The following is a 19,468-nucleotide window of genomic DNA, read 5'->3' as shown; positions in this document are numbered from 1 at the left end:
TCTCAAACTATCTATAACAAAGAAGTCGTTTAAATTTTTCCCCCCAATTTGTTGTGGATCAATACTTCTGTAAAGTAAAATGAAAATAACTGACTAGAAAAATGAAAGAGAAAGCATTTGAAACACTACACAGTTTTTTATTACTATACTCAACAGATACAGAATTACTCTGTGAAATTACTCTTAAGAGTTAGCAATACTTCTTCTCAATTTCTTAGCCTCTTTGTGGATAAGTGCACACACAAGCCAGAGGCCAGGATTTTAAATTGTACTGGCTTAGTAGGATTGCCATTTTTCTCCAGAGACCCATCGCTTTTCTAAAATTCAATTAAAGAATAGATGGCATTGCCTTTTAGAGAAATGCAGAATACACACTTCAAGAAAACTACCCTTTCTCATTTGTTTGAAGCAAGGGAGAAGTTGAAGGTTTTGATTCAAGGCTAACTAGAGGGCAAAAGAAAATAGAAAAAGAGCTTTATTAAAAATATAGAGCATCGTCAATCTCATGAAAATAAGGTTTCAAATTTTTATAACATGACCGTGTAATTAAGTTAATTGCTAATGGTGTTCTCTAAGCATCTCACACTGAACTTCCTCAAAAAAGAGTTTCTCTTTCCTTCCTCCCTTCTTTCCTTCCTTTTTTATTTCTTTTTCTGGTACCAGGGATTGAACTCAGGGGCACTCTTCAGACACTGAACCATATCCCCAGCTCTATTTTGTATTTTATTTAGAGACAGGTCTCACTGAGTTGCTTAGTGCCTCACTTTTTTGAGGCTGACTTTAGACTCGGATCCTTCTGACTCAGCTTCCTGAACAGCTGGGATTACAAGTGTGCACCATTACACCCAGCTGTTTTTCTTTTTCTCTCTCCCTCCCTCCCCCACCACCACCTTCCCCCTCCCCCCTTCAAAGGGTAATACTTTTGGATTTCTTTGGATGCCTTTTAACTTTTTCTTGAAAAGTATACATTTTAAATACAATAGTTTGGTAATTCTGTATGCTCAATTATCCGCCCTTCCTCCGCCCCCCCCAACCGCGCTTCTCTGTTGAAGGCTGAAGACATCCTACTGTTTAGTGATCGTTTTCATACTATCTTGCAAAGATTATATTCCGTGTTATGTGCAGTCACTGAACCTCTTTTCCAATATCTCAATTATCATTCAGTAACCTGACATCTGACATATAATTCTTTAAGTACCTACAAGAAAAGACGAAAAAAAAAAAAACCACACCCAGCAACAATGTAAAAAACCATTTTCCGGTCTTTACAGATTGGTTCTGAGCTGGAGCATTTCTTCAATTCTAAGCCAGGCTATATACAGCTCTACTTTATGCTTCAGCTTCTCCTCCTGCTTGTGTTGAAATCACAGACTATCCAGAGGAGCAAGCAGATATTCCTCTCAGGTATTTTCTGAGCAAACATTTGACCCTGGGCAGGTGCATTGCATTCTGACTTCCCTAGTATACCTGGTAGCCCTTTGAAAATCTTATTCTCCTAGGAATCTTTCTCCTCAGCTAATTCTCAGGCTTTCAAGTCTACCTGTTATTTGCCACATCTGCCACTGCTTGTCCCAGTCCCTGCAGATTGTGTATATCTTAAAATACTTTTGACAGATGCTATTTCTGCTGGAAATCTGCTTCAGCTAGAGCAGAGCAAAAGAAAGTTGAATTTCTGTGCCAGCCTTTCAGGGAGTTGTTAGACAGGTCAAACTTCATAAACACATTTTTTTTTTTTTGAGAATAAGGTCTGTATTACTCCTCATCTTTCCATCAACAAGTCTCACCAGTAACATGTCTATATAACCACCACTGAAATGGAGAATGAGGAATAGTTGGCATTAAGCAAAAGTAACACAGTGCTTTCTTACTGAAAACTACAACCTTTTCCCCTTCTACATTAAATACCCAAAAAAGTTGATTCTATCAGTTTTTACCTGTTTGATGGTTGGTTCAGTTGAGGCACTGATTCTCTGAACATCCAACTCCTTTATTTTCCATGACACCATGGTTAAATTCAATGGAGGAGTGGGATTGGAAGATAGACTTTTCAGTAAAGGGTGCTGAGACACCTGGATTTCCACATGTAAAATAATCAAGTTAAACCTTATTTCAAAAAACATATAAGTATTGACTCAAAACTATACCTCATGTAAGAGCTAAAACTATACAGTTCTTAGATGAAAATATAGGAGTAAATTTTTGGGATCTTGAATTTACCAATAATTTTTATATATGACACAACAGGCATAATCAACAAAAGAAAAACAACTAAATGGCGTTTAAAAAATAAAACACTTTTGCATTTGAGTAGTACAATCACTAAAGAAAATTAGTTCATAGAATGGGAGAAGATATTTTCAACTCATACACCTGTTGAGGAAATTTTATATAGACTATATAAAGAATACTTTATAAGGTAAATTACACAATTAAAAATTGAGCAAAGGATCTGGGAAGATATTCTCTAAGAAAACTTACAAATGGCCAACAAGATACCAAGTGAAAGGTCCTCAACATAATTTATCATTAGGGAAATGTAAATCAAACTACAGTGGGAGGCCATATCACATTTTCATTGTGATGATGAGATGACTACAATAAAAAAAAATGCACCAATATCAAGTGTCCATGAGAATGTAGAAAAGTCAGAACCATCAAACATTGTAGGCACAATGTAAAATGAATTTTCTTTGGAAAACAGCCTGATGATTTCTTCGAAATTTAAATGAACATCACCATTTAACCACCAATTTCACTCTTAGGTGTACATCCAAGAGAACTGAAGACACATGTCTATACAAAAATTTGGACGAAAATATATTCAGCAGCCCTAGAAGCCAAAGGTGGAAACAATCCAGATTTCTACCAACTAATGAAAGGATAAATTAAATATGCATTCTGTTCCAGAAAATATTATTGGCCCATAAATAGCAATGATAGAGTTCCAACATGGATGAACTTTGGAAACATTATGTTAAGTGAAAGAAGCCATCACAATTATTGTATATTACAATCATGTGTCATTTACAGTGAGGACACATTTTGAGAAAGGCATCATTAGGTGATTTTGTTCTTGTACAGATGTTATAAAGTATATTTACCCAAATCTAGGTGCTATAACCTACTACACATCTAGGTTATATAAAATATCCAAAGCTTCTGGAACACAAATCTGAACAGCAGGTTACTAGACTGAATACTGTAAGAAACTATAACACATTTGTAAGTATTTGTTTATATAAACATATCTAAACATATAAAAGGTACAGTACAAATATGATATGAAAGACAAAAAAGTGGCACCCATGAATACACACACAAAATGACTGGAGCTCATGGGGTGTGAGTTGGCGAGTGAGTGGGGAGTTAATGTAAAGGCCTAAGACACAACTAAACACCGCTAGAGACCTTATAAATCCACTTAGGCTGGCACTAAACTTATTCACATGTTTTCTTCAAACACAAATAAACTTAGCTCAATATAACTTATTTAAAATTTTAAAAATTCTTTAAACTTTAAGAATCAATTTTAATGGATTCTTTATAATGGTATTGGCTTAAAATAAAAACCTATTGTAGAGTGTACAAAGTATTTTCTTTCTTTATATCCTTATTCTTTAAGCTTTTGTGATTTATTTATTGTTTTACTTTTAAAACTTTTTTGTTGACACAGTACACACATTAGCCTAGGCCCATACAGGCTCAGCAGCATCAAAATCACTATATTCTATTTCCATTTGTTCTACTCTAAGGTCTTCAGGGTAAGAACTCTAATGATAAAAAATACAGATAGCAAATACATAAAATAGTAACGTAGTCATTTATTATCATTATTAAGTATTATGGACTATTCCTAGTTATATATGCTAGACTTTTATACAATCAGCAAGCAGCACAGTAGGCTTGTTCATACCACCATCACCACAAGTGTGTGAGGAATGCCTTGCACTCTGATGTTACAATGGCTACACCATCACTAGGCAGCAGGGAATTTCCAGCTTCATTTCAAGCTCATGGAACCACCATTGTGTATGTGGTTTGTAGTTGACTGAAATGTCATTCTGCAGCACAAAACTATATTTGATTTCATTTTGTAATGTCTGGAGAAGGAAAATCAATAAAGACAGATGATAGGTGAGTGGTTGCCAGGCATCAAGGAGATGAGGTAGTTAGGGAGGTTTTAAAACTAATTGCAAAGACTTATTTTTAAGGTCAGAAAAATATTCAAAACCCAATTGCGGTGATGCTTGCACAATTCTGAGGATGTACTACAAACCATTGAATTCTATGCTTTAAATAGGGGGGTGTTATATGGTATGTGCATTATATCTCAAACTATCATGAAATTGATTATAAATCATTTAATAAATTAGGAAAACAGGCATTCATACTGATGTAAATGAAGGAATGGATAAACTCATAGTTCAGTGAGGAACTGGACTTTTCATTATCTCAAATATCTCCATAGAAACAATTCAGAGAATTCATCCTTAAGATTCTCTTCCTTTAGAAAATGCTCATTAAAATCTCTATCAGTCAAGAGATTCTGGTTCTCTGGAGAAACAACCTAAAATCAATCAATCTATCTATCTATCTATCTATCTACCATCTCCTATTTATCCATTCATTATCTACTTTTATATCTTTAATAATTACCAATCTATTATATAAATATATTAAGAGATTTCTTTCAGGGAATTGGCACTTGGCATGGTGAGAGTTCAAAATGTCAAGTTCAGATACACAGGGAGGCCAGCAGGCCGGAAATTAACAAGAGTGGATGCTGTAGTTTTAAGGCAGACTTTTTGCTTCCTCAGTTCTTACTCTTAAAGACTTTTTTTAGTGATTGAATGAGGAGCACTCACATTATTTAGAATAATCTATTTTACTTAAAAGTCAATCGATTTTCTATTTTAAGCATATCTCAGAAATACCCCAACAGCAATATTTAGTGTTTCATTAAATAACCGAGTACTATAACCTAGCCTAGTTGACATGCAAAACCAACCTGCTTCTCTACAAAATGTTAATTAATTGCAGAGAAAGGAAATTGCCTGCGATGGGCCATGCAGGGACTCCATCTTCAGTAATTATGCATGTAAAAATTTTGTGCTGCTGATAGAATACAGTAAGAGAAATACCAACATTTCCATGATATCCCTGCCAAAGATGAGTAAACTGAAAATAATCAGGAAAAACATTAAAAAACTCCAGTCGAAGGAGATTCCACAAACTAAATGGCCTTTAATCTTCAAAAATGTGAAGACCATGAGGTAATAATATTCCTTGCACTTCAGTATGATTTGACAAGTCCGTATCTATAGCCCTGGCAAGCAGAAGAAACATCACTGGGATCATGTAGGTGGATTGTAAGGAATCTTATTACTTTAGGAAAACTCCTCAGATCTCTATTGGAGAAGGAGACACATGATTGGCAGTTGTAATTTGGCTTTTTGAAGGTAGAGATTTACTTGACCAAAGCTGTTATGTAGGGGGTGCTCTAGGTCACTAGCAGATGCCTACTGAAGTGAGGAGTTTCCATTTCCATGTGAGATAAATACTACTCATTGACATATTTATAAAATTTTATCTTCTATTGTTCTAATAGTTATAACACATTCTCAAGCTACATATCTTATTAATATTAGTTGAAATTTTAAGTTGTGAAATTTTGAAACTTTAGTGGAGCAAATCAAACTTATGTTACTTGCTTATCATGAGCGGGATGGGGTTCCTAAATGACTTGGCATTGGCATGCCAAGAATTTATTGATAAGGGCACCCCAAAGTAGAAGTGTGTATAATCTTCTATATGTATTGCTCTGAAGAACATGTTGAAAACTGATCTAACTTATAGAAAATAAATTATCTACAGATTTAAAAACTGGATAAACTTAAAGGCAAAGAAAACTAAATTATTAATAAAGAAATTTTAGGACAAACAACAAATGAAAAGTTTTTGCAAAGACTAAATGATTATAGTAACACTACATTTTATACATTTCTGGTATAAATAACTGAGACGACCTCCAGACTCTATGTGTCCTCAAAACAAGCAAGAAACTGAGGTCCACAGTAGGAGGTAAGGAGATGCTTACCCTGTGAAATGCTTTCACAAGTTTACAAGTTGCTATTGTTGTTATTTCCTCTTCTTCTACTGCCTCCTCCTCTGTCTTCTCTCACTCCTTGAAACTTTTTTGTAATTTCAATTTTGAAAAGGTCACAATTCACCATTAAGTATGCTTTTATAATCAAGCATTTGAAAAAAAAGAATTAAAAGCAGCTCTAATGAGAAGATTCCATGGAAGATTCTTGGTATAAGATTCTACAGAAGGGATTATAACATCATTGCTGATTTTAAAAATATATAAGTTTGTTTATTCTTTTTCAGTTTATCTATCACTTCCAACCTCCCCTGAGGAGTCTCTGAAAATGATGGTAGAGAAATAAATGATTATGTGTGAGCTCTTTATTGTAGACCCTTCAGTCACATTCAATCCTGAAGTCCTATTAATACATTTTTAATATGACCATATACATTACTAAACGAGAGCAGCTGTTAAACCTGAGTAAACTTTGCATTCTCCAGAGGCCTGTATTCATTCTCAAAATGTCAAGATGTAGTCAGTCATGAGCAGAAGCTTGAAAGGACTTAAACAGAATGCTCTTAGGAATGAATGTTCAAATATGAAAGAGTTATTAAATATCATAGTTGTTCTTCTAAATCCTTTGCAAAGACAGAAATAAAACTTGAAAAGTTATGGATAAATATAAGAAGTGTGTGGAAATGTTAATAATTGAAGAATGTCAAGAGAATTTGTTAGAGTCAGTGGAATACAGTTAAAAGTGAATTGAAGATGAACAATATTTTTCATTCAGTCCTATTTTCTGATCATCAACAGATGAATCAGTCATCACTGACAACTTCTCTTCATGAGTGTTCTTTCTAGTTAAACGAATCTAATCATTAATTCATAATTAGACCAACTGGTAGTTTGAGAGTGAAATACTGAAGATGAAACTGGGAATATCTAAGAGTCAGGAATATACTGTTTGTTTTTCTTAAGCAAACATACAGATATTGCACCTAATTGCGCCTACATCATTCTGAGGTAGAATTCACTAGAATTTTAATTCAATGGGCATAGTCTAATTTAATAATTTTTATTCAACTTTTGTTTTTCATATGTATACAAGGCTTCTGTTAGGTACTCATAAGTTTCTCTGTATTGCTAAGAAAAAGGTCTTGCCTTTGTGTATGTTTACCAATTTCAGAAAAAAAATTATAATATTAAGTGATTAGTTTCTTTAAAACTGTATCATCACTTTTTTAAAATTTTTAATTTAATTTATTTTAAATGATACATAAAGATATAAAAGTTGTACATGTTAATGAGTTATAACATGATGTTTTTATATTTATAATATTAGTTGAATTTTCAATTGTGAAAGTTTGAAACTTAAGTAGAGAAAATTTAAACTTATATCACTTGTTTATTATGAGAGGGATTAAGTTCCCAAATGACACAAATGACATGGTGTTGGCATGCCAAGAATTGATTTATGAGTCTGATCCGGTCCAAGCACCCAAAAGTATAAGTGTGTTGCAGGCATATACATTATGTATACATTGTGTAAAGTTTAAATCAAACAAAACATATTCATCTTTTCAGAAATTTAATTTCTTTATTATGAAAAATTTCAAAATCTTTTTTCCTAACTTTTAAAGTGTATGGTATATTTCTGTGAGCTGTAATCACCTACTGAACAGTAGGTACCATCACTCTTTTCCGGGGATGAGGTGAATACTGGGGATTGAACCCAGGAGAACTTTACTACTGAGCACATCCCTAGACCTCTATACTTTTTATTTTGAGACAGGATATGTTTTGAGGTTGGCTGTAAACTTGTGATCCTCCTGCCTCAGCCTCCTGAGTGGCTGGGATTATGAATGTGTGCTACTATGGCCAACATGCATCTTCACTCCTGATAATCAAAGCCCACACGAGAAACTCCTCAAAGATATTGTAGTATTTTGTGTTCCAAAGTCTAAGCCCACCAAATTTCTCCTTGATCTTCCAGTCCAAAGATCAAAATATAGCCTCAGCCTTAAGCATAACACTATTGGCTTCCAATTCAAGACCTAACCAACTCGTTTTTGCTCTGCTCCACTTTCCCAAGTATAAATAAACCTACACTAATCTTTTACTGGCAACTAACCCCCATTCCACTTGCAGTATTTAGATTTTCAGTCCCATTATGGTTACTTGATGCTGTAACCTTAAGAATCAGGATGCATTCCCACCTAAAAACTGACTTGGATATCAAAACTGATGATGCCTCTCGCCAACCCCACCACACCTAGAGCACATGAAACAGTTTCTAATTTATATAATGAAACTTTCTGGAGAGCAAGGCAGGCTTTCCAAGCTGGTCTGAAGATAGCTTGAGAGAGGGAGTTTTATTGCAGTAGGTGGAACTGATGTTAATGTTTGTGCTTGTGTATGCACAGGGGCTTACAGAGTTTGTACCTCCCAAAGTATTTAAGGGAGTGTTTTCTTATTCTATTTCCTGAATGTGCTATACAAGACCAAAAAGAAGAGGTAAGGCTTAAAAACAGTCATCAGTCAAACACAAAAATAAGGAATTAGCCCTCTATTATCTATGGAAACAGTGGTATCCTCTTTATGGTGTCTTGGGGATAACAGGGTGTCTGTCCCAGGCTGGGCACCCCAATGGTGTGGAAATTTCTATTCCCTTTCTTTTTACCAACATTTCCCCATGCAGATCTCTACTGGGTTAACAGTGAGCAGGAGTGCACTACTACTACTGGTCTTTATCAGAGAGATATCTAGATATTCCTTTCCCACCAAACAACTTTACCATGTTTTATGGATTTAATTATATAGAGAAGGGATACTGTGAATGATGAGATATTGAAGTGTTGTATGAGGTCAGCAAAGAACCAAGATTTTGTACAAGCACTAGCAGTGGCTGCCATTTCTCACCATGTACCATATTTAATTCTGTTTCATGTATATGTACCATGAGGCTGAGTGCTACCATCTTAACTCCTTGTAACTACCACCTGACTTCCAAATAATTTCTCCTATTTTATTTCACATCCATGAGTAAAATAAGTCTAGACTGTGGACCTTCCTGCCTTTCCTATCATTGTTTTGTAACACTGGGCTGGGCCGGGGACCTCTTGTCTAACCTAAACAAATACAACAATCCATTCTTTTTCCCTTTTTATGCATTTTAAGGCAACTACAAGTTTTCCGAATCAAAATCTCCTTGATATTATAAACACAATGTGTTGTGAAACCCTTGTCTGGGGTCATTTTATGCAATTGAAATTTATGTAATATCAACTAGAAATATTGTCTCAATTCTGGGGTCACTCTTTTCAGGATTCATTTTCCCTAATCACTTTTCATTAATTCATCTCCAGATATAAATTGAAAATTATGGAATAAAGAACCAGACTCTGCAACCCAGATGAAGATTTAAGATGCTCCTTTTTCTTGTGATTCAGACATGCCATAGGTCATTTTCAGCCATTTGCAAGTTACAACCCTGTGTGATTTCTGTGGACTGCCATCTGCCATGAATTCAATGTGACTGCTGTCCTTGGCTTTAGAAATTCTCCACAATCCATTTAAATCAGATGTTTGTATGTCCCCAAAGACAGATATGGTATTAAATGCTTATTAAACACAAGCATAATTCTTTCTGTATAAAAAGAATCTTCCTACCAGTTCAGTTTCCCACTTTTATAGTGAAGATCCTACTTCATTATTGGCACATTTCAGGTGGGTGAATCAAGAATCCTGCAGCTTTAATCATGTAATTGCATAAATTGATTGCTTTCACAGCAACATTTAAAAGTAGCTGGCAGCATGAACTTTGTACCCACAGATGATCTTAGAATCATGGACTTAGAGCAGGTAGAGACCCAGAAAGAACGCGGATGCAATTCCCCCATCCTCCAGAATGGGCTGCAACTAAATCATCCCAGACAGAGGCACATTTGCCCTAATTTTCACAAGCTCCAGGGACAGAGCTCTTGAGACTTCCTATTCTGAACAGACAGAAATCTTTTCTTACAACTAAACAACCTCATTAGACCCAAAGTCCGCTGCTGTTTGAGATGGAGGAAGGTCTCTGTAATGTTTTGTCACCATACTCTTTCCACTCAAACTCAAATCCATTCCTTTTTCATGGATAGTGTTTTCTAAAACTTTGAAGCTCCTTTAGACACTTTTAAATCTCTGTGATGGTGTCTCTCATCTTTCTAGAATTTATTGACTAATTTCTCTAATCTAGAAATATATTGCATTAGTCAGCTTTCTGTCACTATAACAAACAACTTAAAAATAAGCTTACATAGAGAAAAATATTTATTTTGGCTCACAGATTTAGAGGTTCTGGTCCATGACTAGATAGACCTATAGCACTTAGGTCTCTGGTGGGGAATGACAGATGGCAATAATGAGGGCTGCATGGCAGAGCAAACTCACTCACCTCCTCATGAGCCAGGGAACACAAAGGGAAAGAGGAAAAGGTTCCATGTGAAAAATGTTCCACAATTCACACTCCAGTGACCCAAAGATATCCCAGTAGAACACATATCTTAAAGTTTCCCTCAGCTCCTAATAGCACCATTATGGAGACCAAGGATTTAACACATGGGCTTGTGGGAGACATTTAGGATCCTATACATACATATTATTTTCCAGTAGATCACTAATTTGTGCTGAGAGGGAGATGTCTATATTTTAAATGGCATATTTCTCTTCATCTAGGCATTTTTATTTTTATATGAGTTGGCCATATATGGGATAATTGGAAGTTGTATACTTGAAACTTTGTAATAAAAACTATTATTATTAATATTAACTCTTAAGGTCAATAAAGTGTAATAAAGAGTTAACTCTATATTCATTATCTCACTTGTTTTCTTAGAACCAAAACAATACATAATCTTCCTGTGTACATTTTCACTACTGATTTTATTATGAACTTCTTTTTCATTTTCTGAGTGATACAAATAAAAACAGTGATACAAATAAAAACAGATAAAAACTGTGTAGTATAAAGATGCCACTCAATAAAAATTACCTTAAAGCACTCCAAGTTTTTACATATCTAAGGCAGCAAGACATCAAATGTATTCAAACATGGATACTTATATCCCTTTTTATTGTGATAAAATATATGTAGCCTAAATTACCATTGTTATCATTTTAAATGTATGATTCAGAAGCATATTCATATTATGCAATCACCACTATCATCCAGTAGTAGAAGATTTTCATTATCCCAAGTTGAATCTCTACCCATTTAATAATCTCTATCCATTCTTTCTCTCCTAATCTCTAGTAACCACACTTTTATTCTGTGTAAATATGGTTATTCCAGGTACCTCATACAAGTGGAATTGTACAGTATTTGCCCTTTTAGGTCTGGATAATTTCAATTAGTATGATGTCTTCAGGGTTTCTCCTTCTTTCAATTCCTCTGTCATCTCCCCTCCCTCCCTCCCTCCCTTCCTTCTCTCCTCATTTCTCTTCCCTTTTCTCTCCCTCTTCTCCTTCTCCCTGCCTCCCTTTGGTGGTGGTGCTGGTGGGGACAGAAGGTGGACTATGAATAAAATAATAGTTGAAAGGACCTTAGGATTTCTCAGGATGTCTGATGAGTCTAGGAAGGTTTATAGAACTCAGGATTTCTGCCACAATGAGTGTGACATAAAGAAACAGATTCTGGCTTATGTCTTGGGACTCAAAAGCCAAATCCATATTGACAACTATTTTCTCACTAACTGAAAATTTAGGCAGCAATTTTGAAAGCATTGGTCTGGCTCCGAAAATATTAGTAGCAATGTAACTTTTCAAAGTTTAAACAAATTTATGTTCTCATCATAAATCACAGATTAGTATTAAAAATGGGTCCATGATCAGAACTAAGTAGAAATAATCAGGCAGTGTGGAGCAATGTGGAGCTCTTTTGAAGACATTCGCTTCCATCATCAGATGTGAAAGATTCCTTTTTGATACTGGAGATTGAATCCAGGGGCACTTAACCACTGAGCCATGCCCTCAATCATTTTTCTTTATATTTTATTTTGAGATAGGTCCTCAGTAAGTTGCTGAGGCTGGTTTTGAACTCCCAATCCTCCTGCCTCAGCCTTTCAAGACACTGGGTTTACAGTTATTGACCATCAAACCCAGAAAGTTTCCTTTTTGTCTTCTTAAGAATCTCTTTGAATGTATCACATGTTAGAGGGCCCCTCTGTGATGTATACATATATGAATAATGGACTTGTCTGCACGGATTCTAACTTGTGATGACAATAAAATGTGAAATGATAGGTATGAAGTTGTTATTGTTTTGTTTTTCCTGATGGCACAATGTTAAGGATTGGAAAACTGAATCTGGCCCTTCGGATAGGAAGTACATCAGAGGGACTGAGCAGAGACAGAAAATTTCTGTTCCCAGTTCTGTTACAGAATCATGTGGGGAACTTCCATATGCCAGCTTGTCCCTGTCTCTTTCTGGACAGTTTCTAATACTTTTACTTTGAAATGTGTAAACACTGAAGAGTTTTAACCATATATGTACTGCAACCTTTTCAGGTCAGGAACCACTCTTGTGAAGATACAGAATTTTTACTTGGCCCCAAAATATTCCTTCATGCTCTTTTCCCATAAGTCTCTAATCCTATAGACCAGTTATCTTCAACTTAAAATATTTTTCATGAAAAATCATATTGTCTTAGCTGGGCATGGTGGCACATGTAATCCCAGCAGCTCGGGAGGCTGAGGCAAGAGGATCATGGGATCAAAGCCAACTTCAGCAATGTTGAGGTACTAAGCAACTCCGTAAGACCCTATCTCTAAATAAAATACAAAATAGGGCTGGGAATGTGGGTCAGTGGTCCAGTGCCCCTGAATTCAATCCTTAGTATTAATAAAATACCATATTGTCTTTATTATCTGTGTTATAACAATAGATCCTATGAAAGTTCATATAAAGTATTTTGATTTAGTCTTAGAGAAAAAATTTTCACTGTACATTTTGAGGTTGCAATTACATGCTAGAATTAGAAGCTGTAAAAAATCCTAGAGCTAAATTAAAGAAGACCAAGTTAAATTTCAGGAAGGCTGTGTTCAAGCATGTTAGGGCATTCCCAAATCCCTAAGCTAGTGAGCTTTTAGACTAAGGCTAGAATTGCAGTGCCAACTGCTTGAAAGTTTGGAAAATAACTTTGAAAATTAGTCTGGCTATGAATATATTTATAACTTGAACTACTAATACTAGCACCTAATGCTACTAAAACTGATGAAGTTAAAATGGTAACTCTCAGACTAGAGTTAAAAATGGACCAATAATCAGAAGGCTAGGGAGATTTCTTAATGTTAGCTAAGATTATATAGGCGGACTTCTGTTAGCAATACAAATACACGATTGCAACTCTCTAAAGTTTAACCTTCACTTTGTGCTTCTAGTTATGAACTTTTTATGGCTTTAAAAATATTTAGATAAAATTTACATATAGTTAAATGCACAGATTTTTGGTATAAAATTTGTTGTTTTGATGAATTTATATGCCTAGGTAACCACTGCTCCTGTATAGAACATTTCAATTACTCCAAAATATTCCTTCATCCTGTCTTCCAATAAATACTTATTCCTCATAGGAAAACTATTTTAATTTTTATTCTCATAAGTTAATTTATTTTGCCTTTACTTGAGTTTCACATAAATGGAATTATACTACATGAATTTTATGTCGGTCTTTTACTTAGGTCCAAAAACAAAGTTTCTGTTTCCTGATGAAACTTAAAAAACAAAACAAAACAAAACATAATATTAGTGATCTCATTAACACATCTTGTTTTGCACGTACTTCAGTACTCTAAGAAGTCCCCATATGTACCCGTGAGCATAAAGACTTCCTCATCTCTACATTGATCTCCCAGATTAGATGCTAAAAAACCTATTACACTATAAAAAGTAGGGAGAGAAAATCTCTAATGAATTAGTCTACCAGAGACATAATACCTTTTCCTGGATTGAATTGCTTAATTGCTTTGATTTTTTTTTTCTTTTCTTTCTTTTTTTTTTCTTGAGAATAAGTTTATAGACCTGGAGCAAAAAGAGAGTGACTGGACCAATAGCCTAGGTGGGAAAGGGCAAAATTGTGTAAATGAAAGAAAACTATAGCAACAAGAGTATAAAACAACCATAGCATGTTTTCCTAGGACTGCTCCTGCCAGGTAGGCTTAGTTCTCTCCAATTAGATAAAACATGAATATTCTACCCATGGTAGAAAGAATAATGACTGCCCAAAGATGCCCAAGCCCAAATTCCTAGAACTGTCAATTTGTTAGAGACAAAGGGGAAGTAAGGTGGCTAACTAGCAGGCTTTTAAATGGGGATATTATTTTGGTTTCCTGATTGGGTCCAATATAATCAAAAAGGTCTCTCAAAGTGAGGGAGATAGAAGAGAAAGTCAATGAGAAAGTCTTTATACATTGGTGCTGGCTTTGGAAAATGGAGGAGGAGGTCCATGGAATCTAATCTCTCTTCCATTTTCAAAGTTATGGAATGTGGACACCCCTTAGGACCTGGAAAGACGAAGCAAACAGATTATCTCTAGATCTTCTGTAAGGAATATCGACTTACTAGCATCTTGATTTTAGCTCAAAGAGATCTATTTTGAACTTCTGTTCTCCAGAATTCTAAAATAGTGAGTTTGTTTAAAGTTATTAATTTTGTGGTAATTTTTTTCCAGCAGCAATAGAAAAGAATTACCCCACAAAATTTGAAGTGTAGTTGAATTATTATTGCTATATATTTAAACAGTTGACTATTTTTGAGACAATTGAAAATTCACATTTATCTTAATTTTAGCAATAAGTTATTTAAAACAGGAGATGGAATGATCTATTACCAACACACACACATGCATATAATTTGAAAAATTGTACAGTTAACAAAGTTTTTAATGTCTTTATTTTACTTTTTCATTTTATCATAACCATGTATTTAACTCTAAGGCATTGCTTATATGAAAGGCAAAGTACATTAAGGAGATGATTTTATTCAGGCTAGTGTAGTAGAAAGAATGTTTAATAACGTGGAATGTGGGTACTTATGGAAGCAACCAAAGAAGGCAGTCATGGAGAAGTGAATAGTGATGCTTAAGGAAGTCCAAGGAAAGTTGGACAGAATGTAGTCAGACAATTGGGTTCTTTACAGTTATTTGTTTTCAGAAACATAAAGGGGTGTGGTATTTCTTAACTATTCCTGGTTTTTGGGATCATGGGTTTCAGACAACATTTGACAATCAACAGTTATAGTATTTCAGAGAACAGGTGTTGAAAGCATCGCCAATGAATAATGAGCAGAAAGCAGCAAACAGTACAATTAATATATTTGAGTGAGTACAAACGACAATTAGTAATTCTAGCTGACCTCCAAATCTATTTTACTTTAATATGCTCATTGAAAACATTAATTCAAAGGAAAGAAGATGGCAGAGTGGATCTCAGCCAAAGCACTAGATCCCTCCATAGAAAAGGAAGCCATGATAGAACAGCTGACTAGAGAGGTGGTGACAGAGTAAATACTCACAAACTCAATATTGGACAGCTTGGGACTTTGAAGGTCTTGGAATTTGGTTACCAGAGCAGAACATAAGGTCATAATTGCTTGAGTTCAAATGTCAGCTCCCTGGGGGTAGGGAGAAAGATAATTATGGGTTCAGTCTTATAGTTCCTGTTGGGCTGTCTGTACCCTCAACTTCAGTTTTGTTTATCTTGAAGAAACTTTCCTACCATAAATCCTTTAGAATTTTAAACCTATATAATAAACATGCTGAGCTTGCTTGTGGTCACTGCTTCCCTATCAGAGTTGTTTGTGCCCACCAAGACCCAGCTTTTTCTTTATTTGTGTCTATTTCTCTTTCCCTATTCCTTCACTGTATGGTTCAGTAACATGAATAAATGGGTTGGCACCCAGAACAGTGACACTGACGCTCACAGGAACTCTCATTTGTCATGTGAGTGGGATGCTCCTAAAAAAGATGCGCTTTGGATAAAGGAAGGAGAGGAACAAATTTATATATAGCTCAGTGTAGAACATGGGACAGTTAGGATCTGAAGAAAGGGATCTCTGTGTTGCTATGTGTATGTTTAAGTCTGTGCTTATGCTTAAGTCTCTGCTTAAATCACGGAAAGCACAGTTGTCATGGTATTTAAGATTTATTACTAAACGTGCCCTGTTTCCCTAAAGAGAGAGCAGTAAATGTAGAGATGTGGACAATTGGTACCCTACTTAAAGTAATGCTTAAATTTTGAAGAATAAAAAATGCTCTACAGAGAAAACAGAAATTATTAGCACCATGCTTTAAGAGAATAATTTTACAAAAGGAAAAATAGTTTAAATAACAGTCTTCTTTGCTTCTTAGTTTTTACTAGATCGATCTCTCTCTCTCTCTCTCTCTCTCTCTCTCTCTCTCTCTCTCTCTCTTTCTCTCTGGCTTTCATTTAAAATATAAATTGCAGAGGCCTGTAAGAAAGACTTACCAAAAAAAAAAAAAACAACAGTTAAGACAAAAGAAATAAAGAGTGTCATTTTTAAATTACGAAAAAAAAAACAAAACAAAACAGACTTGTAAAGAAAGGGTTAAGACAAAAGTGAAAAAGTGTCATGTTTAAATTCAAGCCACTTCTGGCAGGCTATCTTTTCTCCTTCTGGCACTCTGCCATGCTGCTTGCTTAACAAATTTCTCCCTAATGCTATAGCATGGGGCCGGTCGATGAAAGATTCCAAATGTGCAAGTTTTCCTTTGCTTAAAAACTATTTTCTGAGAGTTTTATAGGCTCCCACATTCTTTTAATTTCTGAACCAATTCTAGTCTTTAAAAGTAAACTCTGGACTGATAAAGATTTTTTTATATTCTTTTATTAAAGTATTGTGACTGTGTAATTTTTTAAAAAACATCTTTTTTTTAAGAGTTTATGTATTTGAGCTCATGATTTTATGGTGAACTCACATTTGATCTTGTGCCCCACCCCAATCAGTCTTAATTTATCTAACTATAGAGGTTTTTATACTCTTTGTTCAGAAACCAATTTTTCTAGGGATGGTGGTGTTGAAGGTAGATCTGATAGCCATCAAAGGACAAATTGCCTGCTATTTTTAGTGTCCATCATGGCTCTTGGATCTTGCACCTGGAATTTCCAACTGTGTAGGCCTGCCCTATATTTAAGTCATAATGTAAAAGTCTGATGGGCTCTATTTTAATTTCTTAACAAATTAAATCTAATAGAGGCTTTAATAAACATATGTAAGATTCACTTACAAAAATTTACAAAAGATTTGTTTTTGTCTGTTTTGTGTATGTGTGCATGTTTGTATATTGTATTGTTATGTCTACATGTGTTTGTGTCTATATACTATGTAAATGGTACCAAAAATTAACATATAGATAAGTGAGCACTCCTAAGTTAAAATAGGAAATGGAGTGAAATATTTTTAAATTTACATGACTTAAAAAATCAGTTCAGTTTGAATTGAGTATATAGATGAAGATAAAATTACTAATTCACAAGTTTTTTAGGCAATGAAGTGTTGGTTTCTATAAAGTGGCTAAAATTTAATATTCAGTTCTTCTAAGATTTGTCTTTAGCAAGAAATAGATGGTTAGTAGGGTTACCTATATTTGTTTGATATCTCGGCTTTTATAGCTAAAAAGGAGTAAATTAGATTTAACATATATGTAGTTAATCACATGTGTTTGTTAAAGAGCATCTATATTTAAAGAATGGATGTGTTTTCATAAATTGGTAAATGGAAAAGTTTTGAGATTGTTTGTTTCTGTGCCTTCACTAAAAACAAGAAACAAGGTTGCTAAGAGTTAAGATTTTTGTCAGGTGTGATTTATATACAAAAAGTGTAAGAGGTTTTGGTTTGGTTTCAATTAAAGTACTATAAAAACAAAAGTGATTCATCTTATTAAGGTGGAGTAATTTGTCTAAATTAAAAAATTTCATAAGGATTTTTTCAAAATACAAATTTGGAAAGTGGTAGTAACTAAGAAAGAAATACAAGAAGGCTTTAGTTATGGGAATGTATTTATTATATAAGGTAAAGGAAAATGTTTTTATATAAAAAAGTCTTTTGTCTTATAAAGTAAAAGGTTGTAAAATTTCTAAGTAAATTATAAAAAAGTGTGAAGGATAAATTTCAAAAGATTTGCCTGTAACTAAATTGGTTATGTATAATTAACACAATCAGCTAAAGTAATTAAGGCTTTTTCCTCTTTTAAAAAGAAAGTCCAATCTACAAGGCTGAAGGCCTGGCATGGAGCAGAATTACAGAAACTGATAAGAAAATGCAGCTCTTTCTCACAGACATCTGTTACATTTCAACAAACTAATTAGGCTTTCTAGAAAAGGGCTGAGAGAGAAAGAAAAATTGATTGCTTCCCCAGACAAAAGTCGAAATTTATATACTGATATAAACCAAAGTTAAACACTCTAAGTGTTAAAGTAATAAGGATTTCTTAAAATATTAATCTGCACTTATGCAAAAAGATAATATCTTGTGTCTGTTAAGTTTTATTATTTGGAGAAACTAGTCTTAAAGGAATTAGAATTTGTACAATTCTGATTGAAAAACAATTGTCACTTTAGAATATTATACTTCATTACTAAGTCAAAAATTTTCTTTAAAAGGTAAAGTTCATTAATGAAAGAGCATCAGTATAATTGTTGGAGGTGTTGTTGGTTTCCTTGTATTCTAAAAGTTTCATAAATAAGTCTTTAAAGTATAAAATGTTAAAGATTACATTTTACCAAGCTGATGTTCTCCAAACTAAAATTCTCTGTAACAGTGGTCTCCTACAGACTTATATAAAAATAATAAATTTATTTGGAATTTATGTCATTTAATATTTTGTAATTAGATAATGATAATGTCATAAGTTAAAAAACTTTTGTGTTACTCTTTACATCAAAATGAGAACTTGAATGCATTTTTATTTATTTTTTTGTGGTGATCAAGATTTTTTTAAAATCAATTTATTTATTTTAACTAGGTTTATATGACAGCAGAATGCATTTTGATTTATTTTACACAATTTCGGCACAACTTTACATTTCTATGCTTGTACACAATGTACTGTCACACCATATGTGCAGTCATATATATATAGGGTAGTGATGTCCATCTCATTCCACCATCTTTCTTGCCCCCATGCACCCTCCCTACCTCCGTCCCTGTTGCCCAATCAAAGTTCATCCATTTTTCCCATGCATCCCCTCTCCCTGTTATGGATCAACACCCACTTATCAGAGAGAACATTCAGCCTTTGTTTTTTTTGGGAATAGTTTACTTTGCTTAACATGATATTCTCCAACTCCATTCATTTACCTGCAAATGTCAAAATTTTATTC

Source organism: Callospermophilus lateralis, chromosome 16 (assembly GCF_048772815.1).
Source record: "Callospermophilus lateralis isolate mCalLat2 chromosome 16, mCalLat2.hap1, whole genome shotgun sequence".
NCBI lineage: Eukaryota > Metazoa > Chordata > Mammalia > Rodentia > Sciuridae > Callospermophilus > Callospermophilus lateralis.
The sequence above is the reverse complement of the archived record's forward strand: the minus strand, read 5'-3'. Positions refer to the sequence as shown.